This window comes from Corapipo altera, unplaced genomic scaffold (assembly GCF_003945725.1).
Source record: "Corapipo altera isolate COAL_440 unplaced genomic scaffold, ASM394572v1 295, whole genome shotgun sequence".
NCBI lineage: Eukaryota > Metazoa > Chordata > Aves > Passeriformes > Pipridae > Corapipo > Corapipo altera.
The window spans coordinates 46,654-58,462 of NW_020884936.1; the positions used below are offsets into that span (position 1 = coordinate 46,654).

Below are 11,809 nucleotides of genomic sequence, written 5' to 3' on the forward strand. Positions count from 1 at the left end.
TGTGAGAAAAACAGCAGAAATAATTAGTCTTGTGGCCTTTCCTGTCTCCCAGTAGATGTCACAATCCATGTAGATCTCCCTCACACCAGCTCTGAGTTTTTTATCATCTGAGTTTTGGAAAAATTCTTTCTGACTCCTATGCAAGGCATAAAATAGGTATTGTGCAACTCCGCAGCTGTGATATTTTCTTCTTGCTTTTTCTCCCTTCACTTACAGCTGTTTGAAATATCTGTAGAATTTGTCAGAAAATACAATGCCTTTTTTTTTTTTTTTTTTTAAGTTCTGACTTCAGATAAAACTGAATTATCAACCTAAATATTTGCAGAAGAGAAAAAAGTTTGTAATGCTTGTTTTCCCAGAAATCTGCGTTAAAATCACCAGCCCGGACATTTTATGTGTCAAGCCTGATGGATGGTAATTTTTCTCTGAGACATAATAGAAATAATACACTGCAAATGAGAAGATGTCAAGCTGTGTTTCTTACTTGTCTCAAGAACAATGGAATGTATCTTTTAACCTTGTCAGATGATGAAGGTAATTGAAATGTATGGTTATTATTCTTTGAGAGTTTTAATTCTCTTATTTAAACTCAGTGTATGTTCCAATCTGATCATGAGCTGGATGAAAATATTATAGAATCGTGGAACCAAAGAAGTGGGAAGGGACCCACAAGGATTATCAAGACTAATTCCTGGTTCTGCACAGAATAATCCCAAGAATCCCACCATGTTCCTGAAGGTGTTGTCCAAATTCTCCTTGAGCTTTACCAGGCTTAGTGCAGTGACCACTTCCCTGGAGAGCCTGTTCTCAGCCACCCTCTGGGTGAATAACTTTTTCCCAGTATCCAACCTAAACCTCCATAAAGACCAAAAAAAGAGCCTATATTCACTGTTTTCCTGGATTGCTACAACACTCAAGACTGTGTCTAAATCCCACTTTGAGAGAATTGGGCATAACTTAAACAGTTTGCTGAATATTTCCAGCCTGGGACAGACTGCACACTCACATAGGATTATTTTTTTTAATATGGCACCCCCATCATCTGTTTCCTTCTTATTTTGCTTGAAGTTTTCCAAGCAGTGCCTCAGGCTTTTGCCTTACACTCATATCACTACATGTGACTGCAAAACTTTCTTGACTGCATGAGATGAATTGCTTTTAGGCAGAGGATAATGAGTTTCTTGTGTTGTCAACAGGGCTTGGAGTTGCTTTCTCATTCAAAGGTGGACCTCACTGTGCAACTTGTACATGAGAAGAGACAATAATATCTATTTACAAACTATGCAAGGATGGGCACAGCATCTAATTATTGTGTCTAATTTATATATATATATATATATATATATATATACATATATATACATATTTTTTATTTTTTAATTTTTTTTTTACCTTATTGGATTCTTACTGGTTTAGCAACTACAGCTGAGGGATCTGGTCCTAGTGCAAGCCAGTCATAAAGATGATGACCCCTAAGGACAGCAGTGAGGTAAGAGTCAGTAGGACTGGGAAAGAAGTAGTCTGTCCATGACTGGGAAGTAAGTAGTTTAAATCCATGACTCTTTCATTTAAGATTTCAGAGTACTTTTTTTAAAGTGTCAGTCAGTTGAAACATTTGGCAAATTTCAAAATTGTTGTGTTATACGCAGAAAATAAATTTTACAAAGCAGAAGAAACCAATAATTTAGTTGCAGAAATATCAGAACGGGGGCTTCAATAGTATAATGCTCAAGTAAAAACTGAAGTAACTACAAAAACTATTTTTTCTCAAAGAATGTCCAGATTTTAGAAAGCAACATTTCTGCTGGGAACTTTTTAGAAAAGTGTCATAGGCTGGAAACAATGACAAAACAGTCAAAATTAGGTGTGAGAATTTTCCCAGAGTTGCTGTATTTTTAATGTGCACAGTGTGTTTCATGCTGTCAAAACCATTTCCAACACCATTTTAAGTAACTTACCTTCTTTCAGGTGACACAATAGGGAACTATATGCTACTTTGTCATCTGAAGTCACGTTTGAGATGTTTTACACCACTTGAATGAGAAGTCTTTCTTTATTTTCTACAGCATTTTGGGGGCATTCCCTATTCCAGCTAGTTACCCGTTTCAGAACCCTACACAAAACCTTTATCACAGAGATAACTTGATCAAAGCTTCAACCTTGCAGAACTTCATGACCAGGGTAGCAAAACCGAATTCCCTTTTATATATTTCAAACAGTGCTGTTCTAAGCATATTAAACTTTCAAATACAATTTTCATACCTGTTTCTAAATAAGTAGCAAAGATCCAACCTCATCCCTTCATAAGGGAAAAATAAAGCTTTGGCATTGAGATTATTGCAGCTGGAAAGATGGTGTAAGCTAACTCTGAGTAAAGGAGCAAAACTCCTTCATAAATTAACAAAGTGTGCTATAGTAAATAGTTATCCCTGTCCAGATTTTTATTTTTTTACACACCATTTCCTACATAACAGTTCCTGGCAGAACGCAGCACTTGTCCTAAGATTCATGAAAACTTAATGGAGTTTGATTTCAAAAGCATGGAGATAAAAATAGGTGCTGGAAGAAAATCTTAACATAGAATGTTTTGTTAAAACCTCCTGTGTCTCATAAGATAGTATCTTACAACATTTATTCTGTCCTTGTTTTCTGTTAGCTCCATTCTGCCACATTATCTTTGAATGACTCTCTTCCATTTTGCTGACCTGATTAGTGACAAATCCATTTTCAAGTTTCAGGGTATCGAGTAGAAACAGCCTGCAGATGACACCCAGGGTTCCAGATAACATTCTGTCAACAGACCTCTCTTCTTTCTAAGTCTTTCCAACTGAACAAGATGTTCCTCCACTGCCATTCTGGATAACCCCAGAAAATCATGGGTGATGTAGAACTGGACAAGCACGACAAAATGTTGGTATCTGTCAGGGAACTGAAGGAACAAATTGTCAGAAAAAGAAAAAATGGATAAAAGAGAGAACATAAAGAGAATTGTCCACAGTCACAAAGTTTTTCACTGACAGGAGTGATGGGTCAGACCTCTCTTTATCCATCTCCCCTCCTGCTCTCTTTTTATCTCTGGCATCCTTCACAAGAATTTATGCAAATTTATGTAGACATTGACAGAGGTTTTTCTCCTAGGATGTGAAAAATTTTCAGATTTTACCATCCATCCTTTAATATCATACTATGATAACAGTATAATCATGCAGATTTCATTTACTGTGTACACTGGAGCCTTGAGAGCTGTGTGCTGAAAGATAATTTTCCTTGCTAAGAGAAAGGACCACATATCTTTTATGTTGCAGGTATCCTAATACTAAAAAAATCCATATTGTCCTCACTTAGAATAGTTAAGTATACTGTTTAATTAAATCAGAACCTCTGAGTTTATACATTATTTGCAATCTTTTAAAATCAAAACCATTCATGGGATATTTAGTCTTTACAGGATTAAGGAATTTCTACTTGTAGGTAAAATAAAAAGAATCACTCAGAAAAAAAGTTTAAAAAGTTTAAAAATTAAATTTCAAATTAAAAGTTTAAAAGTCTCTAGGGGTTGTAGGCCAAAGATGTTTTAAATTTCACTACCTGGGTCTCCCCAGAGTCATCTGACTCCTCTTTTGGATCAGCCTAAGAATCTGGGTTATCTCTCTGTCACTTTCCTGGAAAGCAAGTTCTCTTCTTATGCCATTTCCTACCTATATTACCAGAAAGTAGGTTAAAAATTTACCTAGATATGAGCTTTAGAGGGTAATATCAAGAAAGGATAATCAGATTTTCAGGAAAAAAAAAATCCATAACAAAAACCAGCAGAAAACAATTCAAACTGGGCTAATATTTAGCCACCTTATCTTAAGGACAGTTTGGTATATATTCCTCAGACATCATAGTAAGATTTCATTTTGTCTTTATATTAAGTGACAATCTTACAGACTTAGCAAATGCATCCAGGCTAAAACACTGTTTCATGGTAAATGTCCTGGAGAATCAGTTGGTGTTGCATTTTAGTTAATAACACATTTATTATCAGAATTTGGATAATTTAAAGAGATTAATAGATGAGAGTGAAGAAAGTTGTTTTCCACTGACCTGATACAGGAACTTATTCTTGGCACCTGGCTGCTCTTTTACAGGTCCCAGCCTATAAAACTGATATAATGACACATATCTTCCCTCAGAACATAATTAATGCTTTTACTCTGTCAGGTACTTTATTAGCTTTTAGTCCCTCAGTCCCAGCTCTGGATAGGAAATAAACACTACCATGGACTCTTGAAGGCATGGGAGATGTAAGGCTACTGATCTCCATAAGCTGGAGTTATATTCTTGTTTCCTTTTCCATAGTTCTTCTGTCCTAAATAACAAAAAATATAATTTAATACTAGGGAAAACAAACAGACACTTAATTAGGCAAATGATGTATTTGTTGTGCCAAAGATTTGCTGCCCCCCGTATCTATGTTCCATATTTTTGGTTGTTTATAAGAAAAAGAGAGAGAGAAAGAAAGGGATTGAAGTAAGCTTGATGGATTTTTCTCTATAATATCTGTGCCTGACAAGGTTACTTAACAGGATTTTTACTGTAATGCTCTTCCACCCAACACCAGCTAAAAGCTCATCTTCAATTTATTAGCTTTTAAAAAATTCTTTCTCTTACCCTGTTTTTCCTCTCCAGGGAATTTATAAATGACAAGAACAGAGTAGTGAATTCAATAATTTTTGAGCAAAGCAGTGGTGTCTGAGAGGATCTCAGAGTATAAATGTATCCCACTTTTATTTTCATTTTTTAAACATGGTAACAAATGTGAAGGCTGTACAAACATGTGATACTGGGCTTTGGATCATGTAATTATTAAAGAAAGATTAGATCTTCTCAAAATAGCTGGATAAATACACACAGCCTTGCTCTGCCACCAATCAACACCAAATTTTGTATTCAGTGTGTTTCTGCTGATCACAGCTTTCAGTCAGGTCAACCTCATCTGCATTGTTTACTAAACACCACATGTATCACACCATACCAGTTTTTATTGATTTGAATTTTATGCAATTCCACTGAATGCTACAAAAAGCTGTGGTTGAGTCTAGCACTTGAGACTGAAGCTGCCAAAAGCTACATATAAACAACAACATTTTTAATTAAAAAAAAAAAGTGTTTAAGTACTATTGTGATGAGACTGAATGGTCAACGCAGAACAGGCTCTTGTTCTTAGCCCGTGCTCTGTGTTACATGCTGTATCACCAAACTGGGCCTGGACAAAACAGAAAAATCATTATCTAGTTATCTAAACTCAGTCCAGCATCTGGTAACATAGTCTTGTATCCTGCTAGCAGCTAAACTGCAAGTGTGTAGGTCAGCTGCAGAGAGGAAGAATAAAATATAAAACTAGAACTTGAGGCTGTTTAGCACAATAGATGTAAAGGGATTCACCTGCAAAGTACCCCCAGCTCAAAGCCTGTGAGTGGTCACCACTCTAGGGATGTGACAAACAACTGCTTAAAGGTAACCACTTTTATAAAAAATGAGCTAATGTGAGCAGTCGAAATTCTGGACCTCTCTAGATCTTACATAGTTCCTAGGTCAGAATAATAGATCTTATACAATGGGAAAATTTCAGTATTTAAAAATAGCAGAGGTGTTTGTGAGAATTATTGTGAAACTCAAGGCAGTCAAAAGAGAAACATATTCAGGTTATTTCTTTGTTAGAGCTGTAATTTGTGTAGGGAGAAAAAAAAAAGATTGTATTTGTTCAAACACAGAATTTATTACTGTGTTTAGAAAAAAATAACATGGAAACAAAACTCCATTTTTAAGTGAGCATGAGCTACATCCTTTCCAATTATTGCTTGGACTGCAGTCAGATATTACTTTCTGAAATCATGTTGAGTTTTACAGTGTTGACATCCAAAGGCCCAGGTGAACTGCAGTGATGAGGTTGTAGTTAGCAAAAGTCAGGGATCACACTGGTTTTGTTTGTGCTTGCATGTCATTACCTGAGCTCAGCTGGCCAAGATCCCTCCATATGAACACTCCCACACTCATCACCTATATCATGAACATAAAAGTACAGGGGTGTCAGTTATGAAGCTCCTCCCAGCTGGGTAACCTACCTGTGTGTCATATTTGGAAAACAGCCCCCCAGTTAAATTCATTAACCCTAGTTGAATTCAAGAGAACTCCAAGTTGGATACTTTTGGTGCAAAGTTTAGGATTTAAATCAGAGAAGAACATGCAGCTCTGAAATTAAAATGTAAGGAGCTTCCATTGCACCTCTTGTCCAAAGAAGATCAATTTGATTATTTATTTAGAGAGGCAAGGTATCGCCAGCCATCAGCTGTGCACTTTAACACGTTATTAGCATCAGTACACAGGTTGGAAAGGAAGAATCAGAAGAACAGCCCCTGAGTGACCTGAAATGCTCTGTATCATTTAATCACCTACTTACAGGCTCGGGGGCACAGAACAACCCAGTGAGTATCCAACCCCCTCCTGCACTGCACACTCTTCCCTTCAGGAAAGAGGATTGAAAATGATGTCTGAAAACATTGGGTAATCACTACCTTGATGCTTTGTTTTCCATTCCATTTAAATCTCACAACCACTGACAAATCCTTATGTTTCAAATTGGAAAGATGATGGTTAAACAAAACCCCACATCTCCCCTGTGGAGCCAGAAAAAATCACTTAATTTCTGCAGCTAAAGACAGCACTCACTAAGATGCATTCACCATTGGGCCCTTAGGTAGCATAATCACTGCTCTGAGATTTTCTAGAGGCTATTCTACCTGTATTAACCTCTAAAACAGACCTTCTTTTAAGGTTATTAGACATTTCACCAGCCTATTTCCTTGTCTCATTTACACCTGCTCTCATGCGTTGTGTTCTGTTACAGAACTCACAGCATGGCTTTCCTGAAGCAAAGAATAAAATAGACAACACAGGGAAGGGAATTTTTTTTTTTTTTTTTTTTTTTTTTTTTTTTTTTTTGTGAAGATAGAGAAAAATGAAATGGTTTTTCTTACAATAGGCATGCCTAGGTTAGTTAACAATAAACTCAAAATTGCTTTTCACCCCAAAACGAAATATTTATTTTCAAATTCTGTGTTGTATTAACCTTTCCATTTGCTTTATATTTTTAAACAAAACTGAATTTTCAAAGCAATTTTTTACAAGATCAACATAAAACACCATGGAAATTTTAATATACCATTTCCAAAATTGCCTCCTTACTTCTTCACAAGTATTTGGAATAACTTATCCTCTTAAGAGAAATAAACTTTCAAAAATATTTACTCATGTGTATGTAACTAAAATAAGTAGTTTACTCAGTCGACACAGTTGAGTAGGAGAAAAATAGTATTTTTTCTCTTTTACACTGAAATATCTGAAGTGTTATTTGCATTATGTACATAGTAACCAAATAATAGGCAAACCAAAACAACTGTAGTTCAACATTTTACTTGAATAGGTGATAAAGAAGCCAAAAATTCTTTAGCCACATTGTACACGAACGACTTTATGAGAGGTCCTTAGAAATATATTCTGCCTTTGCTGAGATAGGGTTTAGCTTTGAATTTCTGCCAATTACCACAAATTAGAAGATATTTGCTCATTCCCAAGAATAGTTAAGACACCAAATCATACTGGAAAAAACAGGGTATATTTTTACATCTCTCACTAGGAAAGACTATGTTTGAAACAAGAAGCAAAATGGATATAGACACAATCATGATAGGAGGGGACAAGTTGAAGGATGCATGTAGTTGAGAATCACTTATGATTCTGTCTGGCAGAGATCTGAGCTGTCAGTTATGTGATCCTAGCTTAGGAGATGTCTTTAGAAAGAAGATTTAATTTTCTGATTATTACCTGTTTTTCATTCTTAAATGAATTTACAGCATGCCACTTAGGTGGGAAATATGTAACAAATATCTGATTAGAATGGTGCTTTGGTTCGAAGACAAGTTATCCTGATACTCGATGTAGGAAAAAAAAAGCCCACAAACAAACAAACAGAAAGAACCACCAAACCCCAGATAAATCCCCTCAACAAAACTCCTAAATAATGTTACTTAGTGTATATTTATTTTTTTTATTTGCCTTTATTTCAACAGATAGAGGTTTTGATCTAAAAATAAGACCTTGTAACTATAATGAAGATACTTTTTCTCCCTTTTTTGGATTTGAAGATGAATTCCCAAGAGAAGATGTTCATGGTTACACTAAATCTTATTCTGGCATCCTGAAGACTTCAAAGTTTATATGACTTTTTAGTCATTGATTTCTTTTACAGAAATACCCTGACAGTAATTTCAAGAGGCATTTGTGTCAAGCTGGGAGCCAGCAAAGCACTTAAGTGGGTGCACTTAATAAAATGCATCTTCCATTGAAATCACTGTGCCAGCCTGAAAGCTTAAACATAAGAATACGCTTAACTGCTCTGATGAATTACAGCAGATCAGCAGTTTTATTATCACTGGAGTCAGGAGAGGTCCTCAAATTTGTCATTTCTTTCCTCTTTTTAGCACATTGTTAAAGTGAAGCTTTATAATTGGAAGGTTTTGGACTGTGATTCGAAGCCAGTGACAATCCATCTCTGTAAGGATGTGGAACATGCGATCGTTTGAGACAGTCACTTAGTTTTAACTTTTAAATAACAGTAATAGAATTTTGCAAACAGTCCTCCCTTTGGCTGCCTGAGACAATTATTTCTAGGCCAGCAGTTGCTTTCATGGAGTCACCAGTTGCTCTTTTTTGCAGCAGGTCAGAAACATGTGATGTGTACCACCTGAAACTCACTGCCTACCACCAAACCTCAAATCTGTAGAGCTGGGCTCTGCACAGGTGATGAGTGCAGAACCATTCTGTATCAGTGAGATGTTACTTATTTTGTAGTGATGCCTTAACACTTTACACAGTATGTTAAGAGTTTCATGCACGTTATACTGCCCTTTGTCCCTCAGCGTTCCCATGATGAGTGGTTCCAAGCTTTTAAGCAGAGCAAAGAGATTGTCTGCCTTCCCAGAGGGCCATGAAGTCATGTGAGCATCAGGTAAAGCACAACTTGATGATGTCCAGACTCTCTTTCACAGAACCACAGAAGGGTCTGGGTTGGAAGGGATCTTAAAGACCATCTCATTCTGCCCCCTCTGCCATGGTCAAAGACACCTTCCACTAGACCAGGTTGCTCAGAGCTCCATCCAACCTGGCCTTGAATATTTCCAGGAATGGGGCAGCCACAGCTTCTCTGGGCAACCTGTACCAGGGCCTCACCACCCTCATGGGAAAGAATTTCTTCCTAATATCCCCTCTAAACCTACTTTCACATTGATTTAATTGAACCACTCCCTTATCTTAATGCTGTATAAAACTTGAGCCATACTAATGATATGAAGATCATTGAAGACGTAATTCTCTATGAAGTTGGTCATCCAGAAGAGAACTTTCCTTAATCTTAGTCACCAAGGAGTGAAACAGAACTGCCTTTACCTGATCATCTAAAGTCAAAACTGAGAAATGGGATTAATCATCTCCTGGAGTTACATCTCTCCTATGTCTGACAAAAGAATATAACTGAAACACAGGATTAATCACCTCCTGGAGTTACATCTCTCCAGTGTCTGGTAAAACAGTATAACTGAAACACATAAATCCAGAGGCAGCAGTGGCAAAATGATTTCACTTCGAGGCCAGGGTATAAAGAATATTTAGATATTTAGCTTCTATCAACTAGTTATGCAACCAGATATATAATTATTTGGGTTTAGAGGCAACTTTTGAGATATTTTTCATGGCAACTAATAAGACTAAATGTAGAGATGACTACAGAGAGAGACATTTGAGTGTTTTTTACCTTTTTGTGATAAAATTCCATACACTGCACAATATCTTTTATTCCATTATTCTTTTTTTATGGTCGAACATTGAATGCGACTGCTCTAGAGAGATTCTTGCCTTACAATAGATTGAAATTGAAAAACATTAAAGTTTATAGCAATAATTCTTCAAATTATAATTGCCTTTCCCTACCAGAGATTTGTTTTTTCGTGTGAAGCTATCAAATATTTAATAGCAGACCTTTACATAAAAGCAATTTTATTAAACAAAGCGTAAAAATGCAGCTGCTTAAATTATTGGCATCAATCCCTTGGAAGTTGCTGGTAGTGCAATTACTGCTTATTTCTGAGAGAAGAATAGAATAACTTTACGAAATATATCATTTGATATTTTTCAAGGTCATATAAATGTAAATGTAAACAAATCATTCCTGAAAAATGACAGTATGTAAAGAACAAAATAGTAGTTTCTAGTTTATGGTCGCAATATTCTGATCCGCCACATTTGTTCATGCGCTCCAGCAGTGGCTGAATGCTGTGTAAGAAACAGTGACAGGGAGCTCTGGAAGACCTTTTGGTGAACCATTCCGGGGAAAAATGCTCTGCACCAACTCACCTCTTTGCTCCTGAGTGACAGCAGACCTACATCTTGAAGAAGGAAGCCTCAACGTCCAGCAACAGACCCTCTGTTCTGCAAACCTGATTTGGTGTGAGGTTTTCAAGTGGGTGAAGGGCAGTTCTCAGCAGTGGTGCAGAAGTCATTTTGTAGAGTCAATGATCAGCCAGTAAATCTTCCTTCTGCTTTTAAAAATACCTAAAGACTCTTTTGTGTTTTATGTTTCAGATGATACGAATTGGAAAGAAAAATCGGTTGCCAAGTTTGTAGTATCGAAGAGTTTTATATGTTACCCTCGAGTTCACATCTGTGTACTCTGAAAAAAAATAAGAAAAGAAGGTGATAATGTTAAAGTTAGTTTTTCAATAGAAGCTTGTGACTAAATCCTAGGTTATCAGCATCTGCCAGGAAGCAGATACTTCATTCTGGATGCACTGTGGGAAAAATGCCGAAAAATATACAAATGGATCTTTCGTTCTGTTTATTCACTGACCTTCTTATCAGACATTTCTCTTTGAATTATGAGGTTTTGCTTTCCCTTCTAAGCCCAGGGAAGAGATTGTCCTAATCACATAATAGGAAATGCCTTCTGAGAAGCTTGGAAATGGTTGCCTAGGCTGGACTTTCAGTATCTGCTGAGAGATGCTTTTCACAGGAAGGGCAAGATGAAGGAGTGGAAGGTTACATGGCACCCAGGTTTGTAAGGCACAGAATATAACACATGTATGTATCTGGAGAAAAGTACCAGTGCCAGCCCTTGGACCAATTGCCAGGCTGCTCCAGATCTCTTGTCTCATCAGGAATAACCTGCTTTGCTTCTCTTAATTTATTCACATTGTCAGGGCTGTGAGTAAAAAGTTCAATATTGGTTTGAGGTTAAAGAAACTAAGGTGGACATGAAAAACTACTGGACACGACACAAGATATTGCTGAATGTGTCATACAGAATTATCCTGTGATCGTACAAGATGTTGACAGAAGTCGTAGAAGAGGCTATGAGGGATGACTGGATTTCAAAGGTGGTTAGGGGGGAGTTATGTCAAAAAATAGGCAAACTTCATAGATAATGGGAGGAAAGTATTGGGGAACTTTTAAGGAACAAAACCTTATAAGAAAATCTAGGTCGTCATATCAGTAATACCATACAAGGTCAGCTTGCCTAGGAAAATATATCAGAAATACCAGATTTGGATATGGAAGTAGCAAAACTGGTAGCAATGGGGACAAAAAGTAATTAAGACAGGTTCTTTCATAGAATCATAGAATGGTTTGGGTTGGAAGGGACCTTAGAGACCCAACCCCCCTGCCACGGATGCCCCAACTCTGGCAGTGTTCAAGGCCAGGTTGGATGAGACCT

The 11,809-nt window shown here is 36.8% G+C and overlaps 1 long non-coding RNA gene across 1 annotated transcript; it reads right to left on the reverse strand.

Moving 5' to 3' along the window:
• Positions 1–2,201: 2,201 nt before the first annotated feature.
• On the reverse strand, positions 2,202–10,756 carry LOC113955249. Its single transcript, XR_003530475.1, has 3 exons — positions 10,453–10,756; positions 4,090–4,354; positions 2,202–2,929 (listed from the first exon to the last, which is right to left on the reverse strand). It is a non-coding gene; the product is annotated as an uncharacterized LOC113955249 (long non-coding RNA).
• Between the last annotated feature and the right edge of the window lie 1,053 nt (positions 10,757–11,809).